This window comes from Aythya marila (assembly GCF_965140915.1).
Source record: "Aythya marila genome assembly, chromosome: 3".
In the NCBI taxonomy this organism is placed as follows: Eukaryota; Metazoa; Chordata; class Aves; order Anseriformes; family Anatidae; genus Aythya; species Aythya marila.
Genome location: NC_139044.1, coordinates 105,508,790 through 105,530,498, shown reverse-complemented (window position 1 = coordinate 105,530,498; position 21,709 = coordinate 105,508,790).

Sequence of the window (21,709 nt, the reverse complement as noted above, 5' to 3'; positions counted from 1 at the left end):
CAGCGTGGTCAGCTTAAAATAAACTTTCCTTTGAAAATCTGGTGGAATGATATTTCTGAGGTCCTAAAACTAGAGATCACAATTCAAAAAGGGATTTAAAACTTGGAAAGAGGAGAAGTGGTGGTTTCATTCCCAACATACACTGGTTTATTGGCACACCAAAAGAGGTATCATAAAGTAAAAACACATTTGCAGACATTTCGGAAGATGTATGTTTCAATCAAGAAGTTCTAACATATCATTTTGATGGTTCCAGTTCAAACTTTAAGCTAATATGGCCTAGTTCACTAAATATTTTTAAACTTTGAATCAAGATTATATCCTGAAAAAAATATTTATTGGCCAGATATGTCAAAAATAAAAACACTGTTCTATTTCATTCTATTAATTTGTTGATTATAGCCATTCTGTTTTTCTTTATTGTTTATTCTATTGTTAATGCAGTTTTATTCATTTTGTACAGTAGCTGTGGCTCAAATATTCTTTGAGGAATGCCTGTCATGAAATATCACTTACTTTCAACACAACTGAACATTTGGGTGAGTGAAGAGGTGGTTTGCCTTTAAATCAGCTTTATATTGACTGGGGAGAGGGAGCTTGTTTTTTAATGCTTACCTTGTATAACTAGTTATGGTATATTGTGTTTCACACTATCCTTATCTTAAAATTCAGATGAACAACTTTTTTTTTTTTTTTTTTCTCTTACTTTGTTTTTCTTAATTTCCAAAGTTGCCTTTCATTACTGTTAATTTAAATGAGTGTTTAGCCTGGGAGGTCAGACCTTATACCATACCCAAAAGATTTCCTGCCAGACATCATCAGGAGATGTACATTCACCTACACACCGTAAAAGATTTAATTTGCATTAAATTAAACATCCTAATGGAAGAAGACAGAGACACTTAAGGATGTTGTGAAATATTGCAGAATTTTTCTACTTTTTAGGTCAGCAGATCCACAGGCTCTAATTCAAGCACTTTTATAGATCATTGCAATACAAATTTAAAGACATGTATCTAAGCATATCAGCCTGCAGAAGTAATTAATGTTAACAACAGTCATATTTTTTATTTTTCTACTTATGACTAACAGTACTTTACCTGTTAATGATAAGCATTATTTTGTTTTTTATTTTTCTCTTTCACCCTTTCTGCATTGGTAGGATTCATTTTATTGATTTATTGAATTTATTGAATTTATTGTGTTTTGGCTGTTAATTCCTTTTGTAAGCAACAGAGGTTAAAAAGATTCCCACAATACACTTCATCTGATCTACTAAATCTTAAGATTCTTAAATATTTTAGAAGGAGGCATTTCACCCTCTGGAGGTGCTAAGTTACACTTGGGCTTTTTGATGCCTAAATTAAGGGAAGTGATCCTCACGACTCTACCACAGCACAAAGAGAAATGTTCCACTTCCAGATAAAGTTAACTGGAGTTATTTCAATAGTTTGACTGAACATGAGTTATGATCACAAAGCCCTAATATAAAATCAACTTTGAGACCGAAACCTATAAAAGGAATGTAAAACCTAAAGTCTTTTTAAATGCCTATCCTCAGTACAGTTACCTTCAGCCCAGAGCATTTTGTTTACTGAGACTTCTGTAGACAAAAAGCAAATCTGCTGCTCAAATCAAACTGGTCATGTAATACAATGTCTTACAATATAGCAATGAAACTTGTGTGGAAAGGGAGTCGGCTCTCCTTTTCCCAATTTATTTTAATTATTGTAATACTACTGTCCTTTAGCATGAGTAGAGGTTACTACATTCAAAAATGTTCTTTCTTGTAGTACTTACTGAAAATAAAGCCAATTCATTAGTTTTTTTTGTTTGTTTTTGTTGTTTTTTTGTTTGTTTGTTTGTTTTGTTTTGTTTTTATACAGCAGTATTGTATATATAAAAAAAAATAAAAATAAAAATAAAAATACACTTTTTTTTTTTTTTGAGAAAGCACATATATTTTAACTTTCCTGGGGAACTGATTAAACTGAAACTGTATTTGTGTTTGTTTAACTATGAATAGATTAATAAATCACAGAACCATAGAAAGGCTTGGATTAGAAGGGACCTTAAAGATCATCTAACTCCAACCCCTATCATAGGCAGGGAAGTCACCCTCTAGATCAAGTTGTCCAAGGTCCCATCCAGCCTGGCTTTGAACACTTCCAGAGATGGGGCATCCACAACTTCTCTTGGCAACCTATTCCAGTTGCCTTATGGTGAAGAATATCCTCCTAATGTCTAATATAAATCTTTCCTCATTTAGCTTAACACCATTCCCCCTTGTCTTATCATTATCTACCCGAGTTAAGAGTCCTTCTCCATCCTTTTTATAAGACCTCTTTAAGTATTGAAAGACTCCCACAAGATCACCCTGGAGCCTTCTCTTCCCCAGGATGAACATCCTCAGCTCTCTCAGCCTTTCTTCATAGGAGAGGTGTTCCAGCCCTCTGAGCATCTTTGTAGCCTTCTTCTGGATTCACTCTAACAGGTCTACATCTTTCTTGTGCTGGGGGACCCAAACCTGGAGGCAGTACTCCAGGTGGGACCTCATGACAATCACCTCCCTCTCCCTGTTGGTCACATGTATTTTGATGCAGCCCAGGATGCAGTTGGCCTTCTAGGCTGTAAGTGCGCACTTCTGGCAGTAGATTACATCAGTTGGTCTTGTTGATTAGTACACTTACTCCGTTATAGAAAGCCACCAGATAGGTCATGCACAATTTACCCTTGATGAAGCCATTCTGGCTGTCTCATATCACTTCCTTGTCCTGCATGTGCCTTGACATTGCCTCCAGGTGGATTTGTTCCATGACCTTCCCAGGCACCGAGGTGAGGCTTACTGGTCTGTAGTTTCCCAGATCTTCCTTTCTAACTTTTGAAAAACAGGAGTGATATTTCACCTCTCACAGAATCACAGAATTTCTAGGTTGGAAGAGACCTCAAGATCATCGAGTCCAACCTCTGACCTAACACTAACAAGTCCTCCTCTAAACCATATCGCTAAGTTCAACATCTAAACATCTTTTAAAGACCTCTAGGGATGGTGACTCCACCACTTCCCTGGGCAGCCCATTCCAATGCCTCACAACCCTCTCAGTAAAGTTCTTCCTAATATCCAACCTAAAACACCCCTGTCGCAGCTTTAGCCTGTTCCCCCTCATCCTGTCATCAGGCACGTGGAAGAACAGACCAACCCCCACCTCTCTACAGCCTCCTTTAATGTACTTATAAAGAGCAATAAGGTCGCCCCTGAGCCTCCTTTTCTCCAGGCTGAACAAACCCAGCTCCCTCAGCTCCCTCAGCTTCCTCATAGGACTTGTTCTCCAGAACAAGTCTCTCTTCCAGTCACTGGGGACTTTACCTGACTGCCATGACTATTCAAGTCAGATGGAGAGTGGCTTGGTGACTACACCAGCTAGTTCCCTCAGGACCCTGGGATACATGTCATCAGGGCCCATAGACTTGTAGTTGTTAAGTTGCTTCAAGAGGTTCTGAACTTGCTCTTAGCTTACAGTGGGAGGGACTCTGCTCCCCTAGCCCCTGCCTAGAGGATTGGGGACTCAAGAGAAGTGGGAAACCTGACCACTAGTGGAGACCAAGGCAAAGAAGTTAAGTACCTCTGCCTTCTCCACATCTGTTGTTACCAGCTCTCCATCTTCATTTATCATAGGCACTACACTCTCCTTAGTCTTTCTTTCAAATCAAATCAAAGATTTCTTTCTATAAAATATGTTGATAAATAGACAGGTATGTAAAAATATATTTTTACTAAATATATATGTATATAATTTATAATTAATTTACTATAGCTGTGTCTTAAATAAAAAAAAAAAAAAAAAAAAAACACTATTTAAAATATCATTACAAAGTCATATTAAAAGGGTCTCCAAGGATAGACTGTTTGCTACTCTAACCTTAACTCTGCCATTTAGATAAATTGTTTGTGCTATTAAGTAACAGATTTTAAATTTTACAAGTGACCTAACACCATTCTCAAAAGTCACTACATTAGGAATCTTAAGATTAATAAGAAACTAATGATGTGGGAAGTTGTAACTGACTTGTGAAGCTGCATTGCTCAGTGGTTTTGACTGTTATTCCTAGCCAAAGAAAATAGTAGATGTTCAAGTTGAACTTCAGCTTGAACTAGATGTTCAGGTTATTTAAACACACTGCTAATGCTTTTTTATTGGTAGTAACTTTCCTCCCAGAGAAAATGATTGAGAACATGATTTTATCTGGGACACATTCTTCCCCAAGCCAAGGAAGAACCAATAAACTTGTGAGATAAATTTGATTTAGTGGCAGAACTTGCTATTGCCTGAGAGGTGGTACAAGTTCAGTTAAACTCTACATTGAAGTAAACATGTCACAGAAGGTACCAAAACCTCAGAAACATAAAGTATTAACACACATGAGCAGGCCTGTCACAATTTTGCAGAAGAAAGGCAAAAAAGCAGTTGTGGCAGAACTCCCATGCCAAGTAAATGCTAAGCACATATAACTATGTGGCACGTGAGAAAGGAAATTGCATAGGGAAGTATAAAACTATATATGAAAGCATGGGGAAGAAAGCAACCATTCAACAGTAAGAAGAGGACTGACTTTAGCTGAAGCATATAGAAAGAAAAGAAAAAAAAAGAAAAAAGAGAGAGAGAGAGAGGCATTAACACTTCTACTGGAGCACAAAATGGACACAAGCCTATACAAAGGTTTCAATACAATTCTGATTTATAAATCAGCTTAGTCCCTACAGATCCCTAGGTGTACACATAATGCACTATTCCAGTCCTCACTTCCTAGCAAAACACCAAACAAATTTTGCCATTGTATGCAATTTACCTCTCTTCTTGCTCTTTTTGAACTGTATGTGGGAAGGTACTGCATAGTGCTGAATTCTGAAATGAAAAATGACTCATGAGCAGCATTTGCTTTATATATGAAGAAGTTATGGCCTGAGAAAACACAATAGGAACAATTTAATAAAGTTTATTATGTGTGCATCCTAAAGGCGCACACAGAGGCATAGGTAATGAAGAGAATAGCTGTTTTATTAGATAATTTATTCTCAGATGTTTCTTCATTAGTTAGATTACAGGTTTAGACTGTGTACCACCATCAGAGTGAAGTATGATGTGTCTTGTAGGTTAGTGTAACTGTAAACAAAGGAATTTACAAGTCAATTAGCTTCAAAGGAAAGAATCTAGAAAGAATCTGGGCAAGCAAAATTGCTTTGGATTATTGCTCTTTTTTATACATGCAAAGCCTGGGAAAATGATATGCAAAACATCTGCCAATAAACCAATGTCAACCAGTAATGGCAACAGCAGAATTCAAGATCAGAAAAGCCAGAATGTTTCCAAGTCACACTTTCTCCCACAGTTTTAACTTAGCAACATTATCCTTCTGTGGAGTTCCTATTTTAATTTCTGTGTAAGCCATTCATTTTCTTAATGTCTTATTGTATATTAATTCTAGCAGATACAGTGCAACCCGTTCTAAGAACATTTGAAACACTATCAAAAGTTAATTTCCTGGAAGTTCTCATTTTAGTCTCTGCAATAGTCAAATTTTTCTGAAGTTTACAGTTTCTGAATTTCAGTTTCTGAATTTACACCTGTAGTTCAAGGGGTGAGGGGGAGGTTGTGTTATGAGAAAGCTATTACCTGCTTTTACTTCTATATATACACTGTGACACTATACAGGCTTTCTCTGAAAGATGAAAATCTTTAGGTGAGTTCAGATCTTTAGGCGAGATCAAATCCTTAGGTGAGTTCAAATTACTTCTTTTGAAAGAGGAAACAAGCAAAATAAGGGAGGATGTAAAATATATATTAAGGGAACAGCTGGCATGAACTTCATGTTCCACCAGTGCTGCCTGTAGTTAGATGTAGGAACTGCAGTTAAAACCTCTGTTGGGAGGCATTGCCATATTGTGCAAATCCAGCTGACTTTTGCACCCATTATGCAGTGAGATGGATCTAGATAATCTGATCCTAGTTATGCTTCTTTCATAGCCCAAATTTTCCTTATACTAAAACCAAGACTGATAAAAATTAAATAATAAATGAATAAATATATAAATACAAGGAAATTGAGAAAACACAAGATTGGGGAAGGATAGGTAGAACAGAGTACCCAATTCTGTAGTGATTAGGCCACTAAATACTCAAACATAGAAACATCAGGTTAGAACTTTCACCTCTTTTATTGCATTTTCCTATAGTAGCACATTCCATGTCCCACTTAAGTGCACTTAAGTGAGGATGTACATTCATCTTCATGTTGTCTGCCTCTGTACCAGTGACCATCCCAAAAACTGGGGTAGGATTGCTCCAGTCACACAACTGTCACACAACCATCCAATCTACAAAGGCAGTTTTAACTATTTTGGATATAACTAAGAAGAACTCACAGTCCCCCAGGCCATCAGTTATTCAATCGGTATGCGTTTAACTTCAGCAGAGAGAGGAGCTCTCCACGTGGCTAGATCACCATATGCAGTATGCCAGCCCTGAAGGAGGCTGTTTTAAGTTTCCAGCCATGAGTTTCACCTACTGGCTGATTTGGCCAGGACTGAAAGAAAACACTGAATGTTAGCAAAGGCAACTGAACCAGCTGTGAACAGCTCTGCTATAATAATCCTCTTTATGTGTATAAAAATAGGCTCTAAAAGGAATGACAACCAGTAACATTTGAAAACTTCTATAAATAATGCATACAAATAATATTCCATAAATGTAAATTACATTGCTTCTTGGGGTGAAACTGGAGTTGATTTTACTCATTACTTAGTAACAGCTAGCTCCAATGTTTATAAATGATTTTGAATGTGAATATGTAAAGTATACAGCATTTATTATATTATGCATTGAATGACATTTACAGACATCTGCTTCTGATTTTTGATTCAAGAAGGTGGGTTCTGTCAATGTGAGTTTGTTTTAATATGTTGAACTGCAACATTAGAATTCAAAGCAATTGGGTAGTTTTGCTATTTTATTACTCTGTGTTTCTGCCAGCCCATGATTCTGGCTTCTATAACGAAATCTGAGTGGAGGAGGAGTGTACAAAAACACCATAGTAAGTTTTAGAGAAAATATAGTTGGGGGGTAAATATCAAGGCCAAACTCACAGGCAAGGGACAAATACCTATGTATGAATGTACAAATTAAGTCTCTCCAGAGTTTTCATCATGCATCTATTTTTATCACAAATGCTGGCAGTGATCTAACAGTAATTTTCAAGAATGCACTGAGATGGCTTCAGCCCTTACTGTCAGATCTAGGCAGTAATGACACAAAATTGCTTCTCTTCTAAGTGCTATTACATCTAAACCCTCCCTCACTATATTGTCTATGTTTAGCTGCTGAAGAAGAAGTGAGAATCAGGGATTTTAATTTTGGTACAGAACAGCTTATCTGAATTTCATGTTTACTTATAATATTCTAAGCAATACTTTGCATTTTTTACCGTTATCTCTCAGGTATTGAAGCTGAGATGAAAACAGCCAAAACTGAGCTGTGATTCTACTGAGCTACTACTAGAAGAAAAAGACATTTTGCAAAATTGAATACAAAGAATAATAATGTATACTTCGTTATTATTCCAATTTCTAGAGCAGAAATTATTATATAAAATATATTTTTATTTTGATTAGTTTTACTTTATTAACATTACTCAGTTTATTAAAACTATACTATGTTATTCAAGTGCATGCAACTCATTTGAATTATATCTTCATAGTAAACTATGAATCTTAAAATGTATCATTCTTTTGCCACAAAAAACATACGCTGTTGTGTATACAGTTAGCTACACATTGTTGTAGCTAACAATTATTGTAACAAAATTAATTGTAACAAAAATTGTTTTGTTACAATAATGACTCTCAAGCCTGAAGCTTAATAAAAACTCAACATCAAAAGGTATGACAGAACAAAAAGCCAGCTGGTATCAGTCATTATATCTGACTTTTTCCATGAATACATCTGAGAGAGACAGATCGTATTTTGAGAACTCATCTGTTCTTCTTGTATGTAAATATTATTGATGTTGGCTCATAAAACAAATGTTAATTAAAACAGCTAATTTTAAAAAAATCACAAGGAGAATCTATTCTGCTTAATCTGAATGGATTTTGTGACTAAATCTTAAGTACTTCTTGTGACACCTCTTTAAAATAAGTACTTTAAAGCCACAAATATTCAAATGAAAACAGGTAACTTAGAAGCTCTTCAGTAGAATGTCTGCCTGCATCAGGACTGAGACTTCTTGCCTACCTTAGAGGTCTAGCCTATGTTAATGAGTTAGAGTTCATCTGAAATCAGTGGGGAGAGATGGACAACTTGCCCCAGCTAGATTAAATACCTATTTAAACATCAAATACATATATATATATATATATATATATATATATATATATATATACACATATATAAGAAAGAAACTGTTTCTCTCCACTGTCTAAAAGACATCCCAGATAATTATCTTAGGAAGGAGCCTTAACCTTAATGGCCATATATATGTGAGACTGGTTATATCCTAAGTGCCAAAACATGGCCAGATAGGACCTCTTTTGGGAATCAACAGTACTTCTCCATGTATTTTACAGGGAGTTAGATTTATTGGTTTAGAATAACAGTATTCATTTGGCACTTAAGAAAGTTTCTCAGGTATGGAAGCTATATCTCGGGTGCCATTTTACAGAGTGGCACACCGTGGCACACCATAGAAAAATGCATGCTGATTTTGCTGTATTTGTTACTTTTTGGTGGATAAAGTTCTGTTTTAATTTCATTGACAGCAAGACTCTTCCCCTGTGAAGTGGTTGAAAAACAGATGAAATCACTGGTATTTTTCTCTTACTGTTTTCTCTTCATATTTGTTTGTAGTGATTTTATATTTTAAAAAAGTAATACTGAACTTTGTCCCAGAATATCAGTGATAGACTATCTGATTTAATAACTTTATAAGTACATTATTAAAACTGAGTCATCCAGGGCTATATCTAGGGCCCCACAATAGCTCCTTGACAGAATTTGTGAACTTCTTTCCATCCCAGAATAAAGCTCATCATATAAGGATCGTGCTTATATCCACTTTGAAGAGCTATATTAAGTCAAATATGTTTACTTCTCTCTCCCCCCCCTTCTCTCTTTCCCCCCCCTTTTTTTTTCCAGTGCTCACCATTCTTTCCATTTCCATACATACTTATTTGGTACTTCGATCTACCACTGTATGCAGTACAATTCATCTGATTAAATGTAGACAGCTACACTTTAGCTAATCACTTAATGTTCCTTTTCAGATCAAGAGGAAAGAGTATGTACTTTTAGTGCACAATTGTTCTCAAAACGTCTATTTCTCTCCAATCACTGTAATGAGAATTTAGAGCATCTAACTCAAAGACCAACAACTACTTTGTATCTTTGTGTTTGCTGAAGTGAACTTCATATGCACAGTCTCTAGAGATGACTGAAATGCTTTCCCTGTCTCTCAGTGTCACATAAAATTCAAGAGAATATTAGTCCTGGCCATCTTTGTTAAACTCTTCTAGTCTCTCCACCACCAGACATGCTAGTCAGAGTCAATTTCTATTTTATAAGTGTATGATAAAAAAATGGGCTGATACTCTTAAGTGTCAACAAATCTATTACTCTATTACCTTCAAGGAATGTAACAGGCAAATTTGTATTCTCTTGCATTCTTTGTCCCTCTTTTTTTCCCTTCTTGCATTTTTAATTTTTAAGGAGGTAAAAGATGAAGAAAAGTAGATAAAGAACATGGAGAAGAGGAAAAATAGGGATTCTAGGATACCAAAATACTCTTTTATTTATTTATTTATCTTCCCCATTAAAAACTACCATGTTTCATTCAGTTCAGTTTCAATTTCTGCTTTTCTTGCTTTTCCTTATGTTTTCATGGCTTATTCTCTTTAATCTCCTGGAGAGATTTCTTGTATGTCCAATGACATGGCAAATTCCAAGCTAAGGAGCTATACACTGAAATGAACTGTAGCACCCTGTTTTTTTCAGCTTCTGAGACTTTTGATGTGGGCCTTTATTACACACACACACGCACACACACACACACACACATACACACACACACACACACCAAAGTTATTACATCTTTAAGAACAAACAAACCAACCCTTTTGAAACTGCTATAACTATGCTTTATGTAAAGCATAGTTATACCAATTTAGAACAGTAACCAAACACCAAATAGAACAATATAGTATACCAAATAGAACAGTACGTTCTCTCTTAGTTATGTTGCTACCTCTGTCTTTATTTTTCTAACAGCTCAAAATTTCCAGCTATCATGTTGCATCAGCTCATCAGGGGAAGACTTATTGCAAAATTCAGTGATTTTGACTTCCTTGTTTGTTTGTTTTGTTTTGTTTTTTAGTTTTGTCAGCTACTTACTATTTCCAAAAACCTCATTTTTATGTGATTACTTTTAATTTTACTTAAAGACAACTCCCCAAATGCTTGTTTGATAAAAGAAATTAAAAAGCACGAGGATGAAATAAGAAAATTAAAAAAACAGATTGGATGTTATACCTATTTTCATCAGGAACTACACTCAAAAACTCAAAACCTCAAGTGAATGCTCTCTTCTGAAACTCACTTTGTGGCTAAAAGCTAATTCCATTTTACCGAGTACACAGAATTCTGAATTAAAAGAAGATTGCTACCTGACATACTTGTGAATAAATCCAGGGTTATTAAAATGGGTTATTCTCAGCAACGTTTCTGTCTTTTCTGTTCCAAGGAAAAACTCAGACATCTATATAGTAATTCATGCAATAATTCATATGTTCGTTACTCAAATAATTTTAAAACTGTATTTATTTCAGAGATGCATATCAAAATGAGTAACAGTTGAGTATATGTTTTTATCTCTGAAGTAGTATTTGGGAAAAAAGAGTATGAATTTTCTTATCTACCTATTAAATTACTTATTATTTATTTTTACACTGATATATGACATACAACAAGTTCAGTCAGCAAACAAGTTGCTGAGGACTGCCTACTTCGATTGTCTGTAGCTGGACATAAAAGAAAACTGTAGGTCATCTAATCTCTGTCATCTGGTTATTTTTCTACCAATGCCTAAAAGTGCTGATGGTGGGTACTCAAGTACAAACTGCTTGGAAAGATTCAAGCACAGACCTTTCATTGCTTCATCTGCCAGTGAATTGCTCATTCACTGAGATAGTATTATTCATTCATACTTCATGTTAGTCTGAAATTTCAAGTAGCCCACTTCAGGCCAACTTCAATGTCAGACTATTTATGGTTTTACTGTGGTTATTGCTCCTCTTCTGCTACATAACACTTTATCCTCTTGAAATCTGTGGTCAGGTATATTCATCCTCCATGTAAGAGAAGGTCAGAACTAAAGGTGAAAAAGAGCTAGTTTTTAAAAACATTTTAACATAATACATACAAAGATGTGTCCTACATATGCATACACCTTTTTAAAGCCTTTTACTTAAATAATTGTCTTTTTGAGTGTACATGTTGACCAATAACTGTGAGTATAAACCCCCAGCCTGCATTCTGCAAACAGTAAATTTGTATGAATACAAAAGTGAGGAAATTTTACATTTAGAACATCAGTACCAACTGACTTTATTAAATGACTTCAACAAAAAAAAAAAATGGCATGCCAAATTACCTTTATATAAAAAGCAAAATAAAACGACACCAAACTGTTTTTCAGTAATGAAAACTTTCCAAATGCTACACTTAAATGCCTAAAATTTAAATGTACGTTCCATAAGTATACAGTTCTATTATGGCCTTCTATTTCAGTTTGGACTCATTGTCTTCTCAATCTGTTAACAGAACATGACTTCATTAATGATTATACACCTGTATAGCTTTAAGCACATGTGCAATACCAGTAAAACATAAAGCAACACACAACCAATGATGTTTAATTATGCAAGTGTTTGTGACAACAGGATTTTCAAATAATAAGCTTAATTCCTTGTTTTATTTATTTTTTTTCAATAAAGTTCATTTTACAGCTTTGAACTGTATAGATATAACATATGATGAGGCAGAAATCAGGCAAAACTATAACTCCTAATCAGATCTTTTCTGAGGCAAATTATGACAAACAGGAGAATAAGTTGCCAAGAGAATTCTGGACACCTGTAGAATCAGGCATAGCTGTGCCCACTTTTCAAGCTGACAAGACACACTACAGATCTGCCTGCTAAACTTGTTAGTGGAAGTTTGCACTTAAGCCACTACATCACAGTGAAGCACAGTGTGCACTATAGAGCAACAGCAACTATACCAATATCGTTCTTCCAGGCCAGAAGTGGCCACTGCAGACCTAAAGGCACTCACTGCCTGCAACCTCACCACATAGAGACTTCTTGGGGAAAGGATGTGGGGCCTGAGCCTCAGTAGCTCCTACGCCTGATTTTAGATCATTGCTGAATATCTCACTCCATGTCTCTGAGGGCCAGAAGCCAGACAGACCTGGTAGTCACTTTATTCCTGCCTAGGGAACAATCACACTAATTGCTCTTAGGACATCATTCAACTTTTTTACTGGTTTCAGCAGACAGGGAAAGGACAATGTTGCTTTTCTCTTTCACGGTGTTATTTAGTCTGTAGTTTAGTGAGATAAGGGACAAAATAAGGGGAATAACTAATTCATTACTTCTTAAAATGTCTTAAATTTCAGTATTTGGCTATACTGATCTCATGCAAATATATTAGATATGTTTAAATTAAACAAGCTTTGGTTGTACTCTTGCAAGAGAAGAAAAAGGACAGTGCATTGCTTGACGTAGGCAGGTGAAGAGGGAGGACTGCTTCACATATGCATTTGCTCCACTTTTCAGACTGAAAGAAGGGTAAAGAAATTATAATGGGCATTTCCTGCCTATTCAGATCCTTTCTAGAAAGGAGTTTTCTTTAGCTTTTCCTGCCAAACTGTGTCACAAACTAAATGCAACCTATGTGATGATACCCAAAACAGCCTTAAGGGGGAAAAGAAATAAAGTTGAACCAAGATTTCAAAGAAAACCAGATTAAATAATTTTCTTATGCTATATTCACAGATATCTGTTACTGTATTATAGCTTCATATCAAATCATGATTACGTCTGTTGGATGTAGCAACTAAATACTCAGTGGGGTGCTGGAGGCTACTGTCTACTGGACTCTAGAGCAAAGGTATAAAAACTTGGCTGCTAGTGAAAAAGTCAATTATAATTATGCCAGTGATGGTATATATATGTACACTGTGAAATACATATGCTCTCTACTGGCTGCTTTATTTTTTTCTTATCTGTGCATGTCAATGACGTGAACTTACAGATCCACTGTCAGCTCTTCATCTGAAGTGATATTGCACTTTGCCATCCTGGTGAACAGTACATTTCTTTTCTATTACATCTTGAAGATTAATTCTTAATAACTATTTCACAGAAACCAAATTCTTCCCTCCTGAATGAAGAGAGGCAATAGCTTGTCCTTCCAGTAAGACATATTCATTATGGCAAATCTACAAATCATCTATTCCAGAAATTGAAGACCATTACTATCTCTTACTGCAAATACCAGGTTTTAGTCTTTTATCCTCCAATATAACAAAGGTAACAAAATCTACATTACATGAATCTACAAAAAATCTACATGAATCTACAAAATCTACATACATGATTTTAAACTCTACATATACCAACATTACACTACATGTTTTCTCCCAATGATAACACGAAGAACAAACAAACAACATGAAAGATCTTTTTGAATTATCAGTTCACATATTAATATTAAAATGACAGAAGTGATATGAGAATCTCTGTAGAATGTTACTGAATCCAGAGTGGAAAAACTACTAAATTCCACCCAGTCATCCAAATATAGTAACTTTTTCATAAATTAGTTTATTTTGATAGTTCTTCAGTTGGTATCTTCATAATAGTTTTCCATACTATTACAGCAATGTGTATAATTGCCCTGATACAGATTAGTGTACAGAGAGCAATATGTTAATCAGACTTCAAAATCTTCTCATAATTGAGAAACTTATTAATACAAGAAACATATTTTGCTACTGAAGATAAATTAATTTTAGAGATAATGCAACTATTTGAATATTTTTTATTGTTATTTAAATTGTATGTAATAAGAAACATTCTGGTCTTAGCAAAGGGAAAAGGAATTTTGCCATTAGCTTACACTACTGACATGACTTTAGCAACTTTATTGCACTGAGGTATATATTATGCATGATACTTAAGCAGTGAATGACATAGCCATAGGTTCATTTTGGTTTTTCCACTCATTATGCTTAGCACAAGAATGAGAAAAAGGGAAGAAAAAAAAAATTATATTTTTGTGCCAACCCATAGCTGCACTATACTAAAACAGTTTTTAAGTAGTTTACTGTTACAAACTTGAAGCAAGAGAATGAATGTAGTTTAAATGTGGAAAAACACATTTTGAAAAAATTGAGACTCTCATAAAGTGGTGATTTATTTTTGCTTGAGTTAAGATTTAAAGCACATCATTCTGCCAGTTATGAAGAACATGAAAAATGGCACAATTTGACCATATATAAATCAGATAACATTCAGCACCTCTATGCTGTAAATTTAAATAGATTTCCCTCTACAATTTTAATCTACATTAATTTCTATGAGAGATGAGCCTAAGTGATGTATTTTGGATGTAGATTTGGACACGATTTCCTCTAAATTTTAAGAATGTCTGTGCATGAGAATGGGCTGATTTTTCATGCTAATTCTGAACTTGCCACTTTTACAGCCTCTACCTTTATTACCGTACAACTCCTCTTACAAAATATTGCTATACTTTTAACACTTTACAGAGTCTCCAATCTACCTTTGATCATATTTTGAGCTGTTCAACCGTACTTTGAGTCTGTGAGTTATAAGAGGTTAGATTGCTACACCTTATAAATAAATTATTTGGTAATGAGTCAGTGCTTTCTATTTTGTCTTCACATCTGAAGCTGTTTATGTCTGGCCAAGGGCTTTTTACTCCAATAATATAGTCCTTGTATAATAAGACTTGCATAGTAAGTATTAAGGAGCACTGTTGTAATTCCACTAGTTCTGATACCTGTTGACCGGCCTCTCTCCTATCTATCAGACTTGATTCTTTTAAGAGTGTAATTTTCTTGCTATCATCTCAGTGATGGATGCTTTGTAGTAAATAGGTTAAAAATAGTTGTAGTATTCTAGGTTTCTTACCTCAATTTATTGATATTTTCTCTGTATTGCTGGTAAAGTTAAGTTATTCCTTTACATAATTATTTTTTCATGATTGATAGAAGGCAAATGAAGTTAATGATTCTCAAACCGTTTAAAGAGCTGCTAGTAAAAAGGTCCTAAAACCTTTGTTTCAGACAGAGGGGTCAGCATATATTTGCAGCATATGGCTGAATTTAAGAGTTATTTTAGGAAAGGCCAGAAGTATAAAGACCTTTGAAAGAGTGGAAATCATGCACTCTTTTGAAGAGTACTTTCTCTGAATCTCACACACCCTCTCACTACAAGAAGAACGTACAGGTGCTGGAGCATGTCCAAAGAAGGACAATGAAGTTGCTGAAGGGTCTAGAGAACAAACCTTAAGGACTGGTTGAGGGAACTGAGTTTATTTAGCCTGGAGAAAACAAGGCTCAGGGGAAACACTAGCTCTCTCTACAACTACCTCAAAGGACATTGTAGCAGGGTGGGTTTCAAAACAAAGTCAGTCCAGCTTTGAAAATTCTCTCATTTCTTGTGAATGTAAAATAAGCTAATTCTCACACACTTATTCTCCTGCCATGTTTTGTAAAACTATTCATTGGTTATTTATTAGTTTGTTATATTGAATGGTACCAAAGCTCTCTCTGAAGCCTGAAAAGAAATGTCCAGTGTATTGCTGAATCATTCTAGAAAACAAAATATTAAACTGTACTTGGAATACATGGGAAAAACAAGCCAGTTTTCCAGCCACACTGCTAAGAGTTAAGGTACCTCTGAAGGGCTGTACAAGGATGGTGAAGTTCAAGGAGAAAGTTTAGCCAGAAGCCTACATTGCATTATTACTATTCTTTCTAATCCTGAAATCTTAACATCTCTATGAGATGTGTTCTGGATGTGTTAGTCTTATGTACTAATAGAGTGGAGTGTAACTTCGGATCATGAAAAACTGTAGTTAAACCTAGATTTACTCTGATATTATAAAAGTATTTATAAATACTAAGCTAATGACTAATAGTCTTTTACAGTAGATCCCCCCCCACAAAAAAAAAAAAAAAAAAAGTACAAATAGTTATTAGCCATAATAGATTTGCTATATAAAACATAAATAGATTAGAGTAACAGAGAGAAAAAAATAATAATCCTGTCTTCCTTTTACCACTTATGATAGCAAAATCTAGTCTATTTTAAAAACAAACAAACAAACAAACAGTTGAGAAGCTGATATTAAAAGGTAGTAACTGTGAGACATCTTTCTCTGTGCACTTTCAGGCCACTGTGCTGAACAAAACAGACAGTGTTTGTTTCAGAGTAAATGAGAGTATCATAATTGCCTGAGACTTTAATTTGATCTTAGATGAAGTGCTCGATAGAAACTCTAAATCTTCCAAAAGATACTTAAAAGTGACAAGTGTTATTAAGGTTTTGTGGGAAACAATGCTGTAACTGATGTTTGTTCTCATTTTCAGTATCTTAGTCCATCGGGTAGATAGAGATTATGCATTTTACTGGAGGCTCATCAGCTTTGCTCACATATAGATTTATTTTCTCTCAGACAGGATAGAACTGAAACATTAGGTGGAAAAAAATACCATATTCTTAACCTAAAATCTGAGAAATCAACGAAGTGGCATAAAGCTAGAAATTAACTGTACCTATTCTAAAAGCAGAATGTTTCTCAACTATATTAAAAAAAAAAAAAAAGAGAGAGATTCTGAAATGAATGGTAGATTTCCTGTTACATTTTAATATATAAGAAAAGTGTTTAATTATAATTACAAAAACCTCCTATGCAAGATTTGAAACAAAGAATTGATGTTATAGGGTTATAGATATAGCATCTAGAAAAAAATAGTCTCTGGGCCAAAGAAATATGGAAAGAACAAGAACAAAGAGATAGAAACTTTAAAACAACACAACCTTGGGTAACCTTTGCTAATAGATAACACACCAGTTCTGGAAATTGGTAAAGAAATGCAAGCACATAACAGAAAATCTGTTCATCTCCTCCACTATTTCAAAAACTATACTGTCCTTTTTAAACAGTGATGATATCTTATGAACTGCTCTTCATTGTTGCATTATGTACATAGCTTTAATATCTTTTTCAGTCTCTTTACACACTATTAAACATAAGGGAAATGAGAGCAGAACTTAGGTTGTTAAATACTGTTTAACAGAATGAATTGTTACAATGAAAAATGGTGTTGTGATTATTTTTTAACATATAAAAAGTCCTGAAAATGTTGTCAAAGTTGAACAGATGAATCCACAGAGATTCTGAGTCTGTTGTGTATTCCAATATTGCACAATCCTCAGAGTAACCCTACAGGCTTTGAGCTGCAATAACTCTTCCATTTTAGTTGGCTTAAGGAAAGGGAGGGAAAGCTATTGTTTATTGATCTTAACAAGCAATAACTTAGCTCACCATCGAGGCCATTCTGAACCATCTGTGCTACATTTAAAAAGAAAGAAGTGGTTAGCCTTTTTATTCTGCACTACTGGGTGAATATTACACCCATATCCAGGTAAGATACTCTTAAAATTAGATTCCTAATGCCTTTTTTATTCTTGCATCATTTGCATTCCAAGTCCCACCTTTGCAATAAGCACAATTTATCTTTGTGACCAATGCATTTATTATCCTAATAATGAACAGGGATACAACTGTTCAAAAGCAACTTGGAATTATGACAATCATATTCTTCCATATTGAAGACCCTATTTATAATGTTATTGTCAGCATAAAAGTGGAAGAAAAATAAAATAAAAGCACACTTGCTGGAATTAGAAATAAGTGGTACCACATCAATTATTTAATAGAGTTACTCACAAGACAAAGTGCTCAACTACTGCTTACCATATACAAAAGCAAGCATCAAAGATGAAATAGATATATACCTATTGTCTCCAAGTTACTAAGAATAATAAATAGAAGATTAAAACATAATTTAATGCAAATGACAAGTTTTGCTCTGGATCAGTCCTAAGAAGCTAAAGCTATGAAGAAATTAGAAGTTATTTCCCTACAAGGTGGCAGTGCCCCCTCATTATAACCATACAGAAGACATGATTTACACTGCAATAAACCATCACTCTAATTACCAGCACAATCCATGACGGAGCACCAGAGTTAAGTCTTGCACACCCCATGGTGCAGAACTTGATTCCTCTAATATATTCATTTTCATTGGTTTGATTTTGTGCAGTTAGAGGCCTGTTACACCCACAAAGCAGAAGCAAATTAATGGAGATATAATCAATATTTGACTGCATTCAACCCAAATATGACCACTCTAAAACAGTATAACCAGCAACAGTGTACAATCATGTTATTACATTTTAATATTACTATTTACATTTTGTAACACATCTAAGCAAAAATATGTAACTGAAAAAGGAGTCAATAGAAACCCATACAGTTGCCTAAACTAGTTAAGGAAAAACATGTGCAAACAGCAAAACATAAAAGATATGAACGAAGGATTTAAAATAATCAGGAATCAGGATACCAGAGGTATTTTGTGAAAACTAAATCCCTGGGAAAAAAAAAAAAAAAAAAAAAAAAAAAAGAGGAAAAAATCCGGGTCCTAAGTTTGTTTTAAAATAAAAAGTGTTTTTTCTGCACAAGATGGTAAAATGAACAAACAAACAAATAATAATAAAAAAAAAAAAACACACACACACACACAAAAAAAAATCACCTGAAGCAGAATGGGCAAACACCTGAGGAAATAATCTGTTGCAGGTTATTACCAACAGACGAAAACTGTGCAGATATATCTGCACTGCCTGACTTTCATATCCCAACTTTCAACCCATTTTTTTTTCTACTATTTGCTGACACAACCACAATCAATATCCTTATTTCAGCTGTCCTAGTTTGGAACGTCATAATCCTGATTTCCATCCAACCTCCTAAACCAAACTTTAAAAAAAAAAAAAAAAAAACAACAACAACAACAAAAAACAATATTAGAATACAATATTAGAATAATAATCTTGTCTTCTTCTTTACGTTTAGTTCATGTAGTCTACTTACACTTTGACTGCACTGTACTGTACTGCTGAAGCATCTTTTATATAGCTGTTTTTTCTCTCCTGTAAACTAGAACTGATGTAACATCACTAAAAATAACAATCTTAAAACAAACAAACAAAGAAAAAAACACATCTATTAGTCATGGAAAAGGTAAATTAAAAGATCTTATAAAATAGAAACATGATGTTCCTGAAATCCATTTTTCATTATTGTTTTATCTTTCTAACTTGTGTAAATGTTAAAGTTTATTCACAGAGACCTGGACTTCTAGTAGTTAAATAACCACTTTCTCTACTTTATTCTAAAATATTTTTTTTGCTGTGATTTGAAATTATATAAAAAACATGTAGTAGCTTTAGGAACTACGAGATTCTTTGATTTGTCCCTTTACATCATTTTAAAAGTTGTCTAATCAATATCCTCTCCATCCAGTGTCTGCACGGTAATCCCTTGCATGAAGATACACTACCAGTATGAAAACAAAGTCAGATATATCTTTGTCTATAAATTATTCAGAACAAAAATGCTTACAAGCTGTCAATATCCATAAACTCCATGTAGCTGGAATGAAGTTTTGATTGACTTCTTGGACTGACATTAAGGAAAAAAAAGTACTTGTAATTCAATTATGCAGGACTGAAAATCTTATTGTAGACCTTTGGAATTTAGTTAATTGGGAGAAGTGAGATAAATATTTTGTTACCTTTCCACCAAGTGTTCAATCTTGACTTCTCAGAGTGTCAGATCTGACTTCTTACTCTTTGTTCTGCAAATGTATATGGATATCTATATCCATATAGACAAATAAATATGTATTAATATCTATATATCTATATATCTAATATTGGTATGGATGAGTATATGAATGCAGATACAAATATACTGGGGCCCAAGAAGAGTAAAATGAATTTAAATTGGAAGAGCAGACAAGATCTTTTTAAAGGGGAAACTGACCATAAACAGACATTGATGTGATCATCAGGTCACAAGACAAAAGTAGAAATGGATGCTAGAAGAAAACAATTTTTGCAAATCCTTTGAAAAATAACATTTTAAGTCAGAAATGTCTAAAAAAGTAATAATATTTAAATTAGCAGGAACAGATAGCCTTGAAGGAATATGGAGACAAATTCTGAGAATGCATAGTTAGGGAATCTTAAGTCCAAATGTTGAATCTTTCAAGAAATGTCAAAGAAGAGCTTCTGCAAAGCTCATTTGTATATAAGTGGTAAAAGGAAGACTAAGGAAACTGTGGGCCCCTTGCTGAGTGAGATGGGGGACCGGGTTACACAGAACAGGGAAAAAAGTCTGAAGTACTGCATGTCTTCTTTGATCCAGCTAGACCAAAATTTTTGAGGGAGTTGGCTGAGATGTCAGTTTGAGGCCACTCTTGATTATCTTTGAATGATCATGGCAATTGGGAAACGTGTCTAAGGACTGGAAGAAACAGATGTCACTACTATCTTCAAGAAAGTCAAGAAGGAGGACCCAGGGAACTACAGGCTAGTCAGCCTAATCTCAGTCTCTGGGAAGGTGATGGATCAGCTAATCCTGGAAACAATTTCCAGGCATACGAATGGCAAGGAAAAAATCAGGAGTAGTCAGCATGGATTCACCAAGGGGAAGTCATGCTTGACCAATGTGATAAACTTCTACAATGAAATGACTAGTTTGGCAGATGAGGGGGAGCAGTAGATATTGTCTTCATGGATTTCAGTAAGGCCTTTGATACTGTCTCCCATAAGATCCTCATTGTCAAGCTGCCAATATTATGGGCTAATTGAGCAGAGAGTGAGGTGGATTAAAAACTGGCTGAATGACCAGGCTTAGAGGGCAGTGATCCATGGCACAAAGCCTAATTAGAAGCCAGTAATTACTCTAGGGGTCAATACTTGGTCCAGTCCATTTTACCATCTACATTCATGATCTGGACAGTGGGGCAGAGTACCCTCAGCAAGTTTGCTGCTGACATAAGACTGGGAGGAGTGATGAATACACCAGAGGGTTGTGCTGCCACTCAGAAGGACCTGGACAGGCTGGAGAAATGGGCTGACAAGAACTCCATGACGTTCAATAAGGAGATGTGGGAAGTCCTGTATGTGAGAAGGAAACACTTCAGATATCAAGACATGTTGAGGGCCATTCAACTGGAAGGCAGTTTTGCAGAAAAAGATGTGGAGGTCCCGGTGGACATCAGGAAGACCATCAGCCAATGATGTGTTCTTGAGGGAAAAAAAAAAAAAAAAAAAAAAAGGTTAATATTATCTTGGGCTGCATGTGTGTTGCCAGCAGATTGAAGGATTGAGGTGATCCTTCTCTCCTCTGCACTGGTGAGACCACACTTGGAGTACTGTGTCCAATACTGGGCTGTCTAGCACAAGACAGATGTGAAGAGTCCAACAAATAAC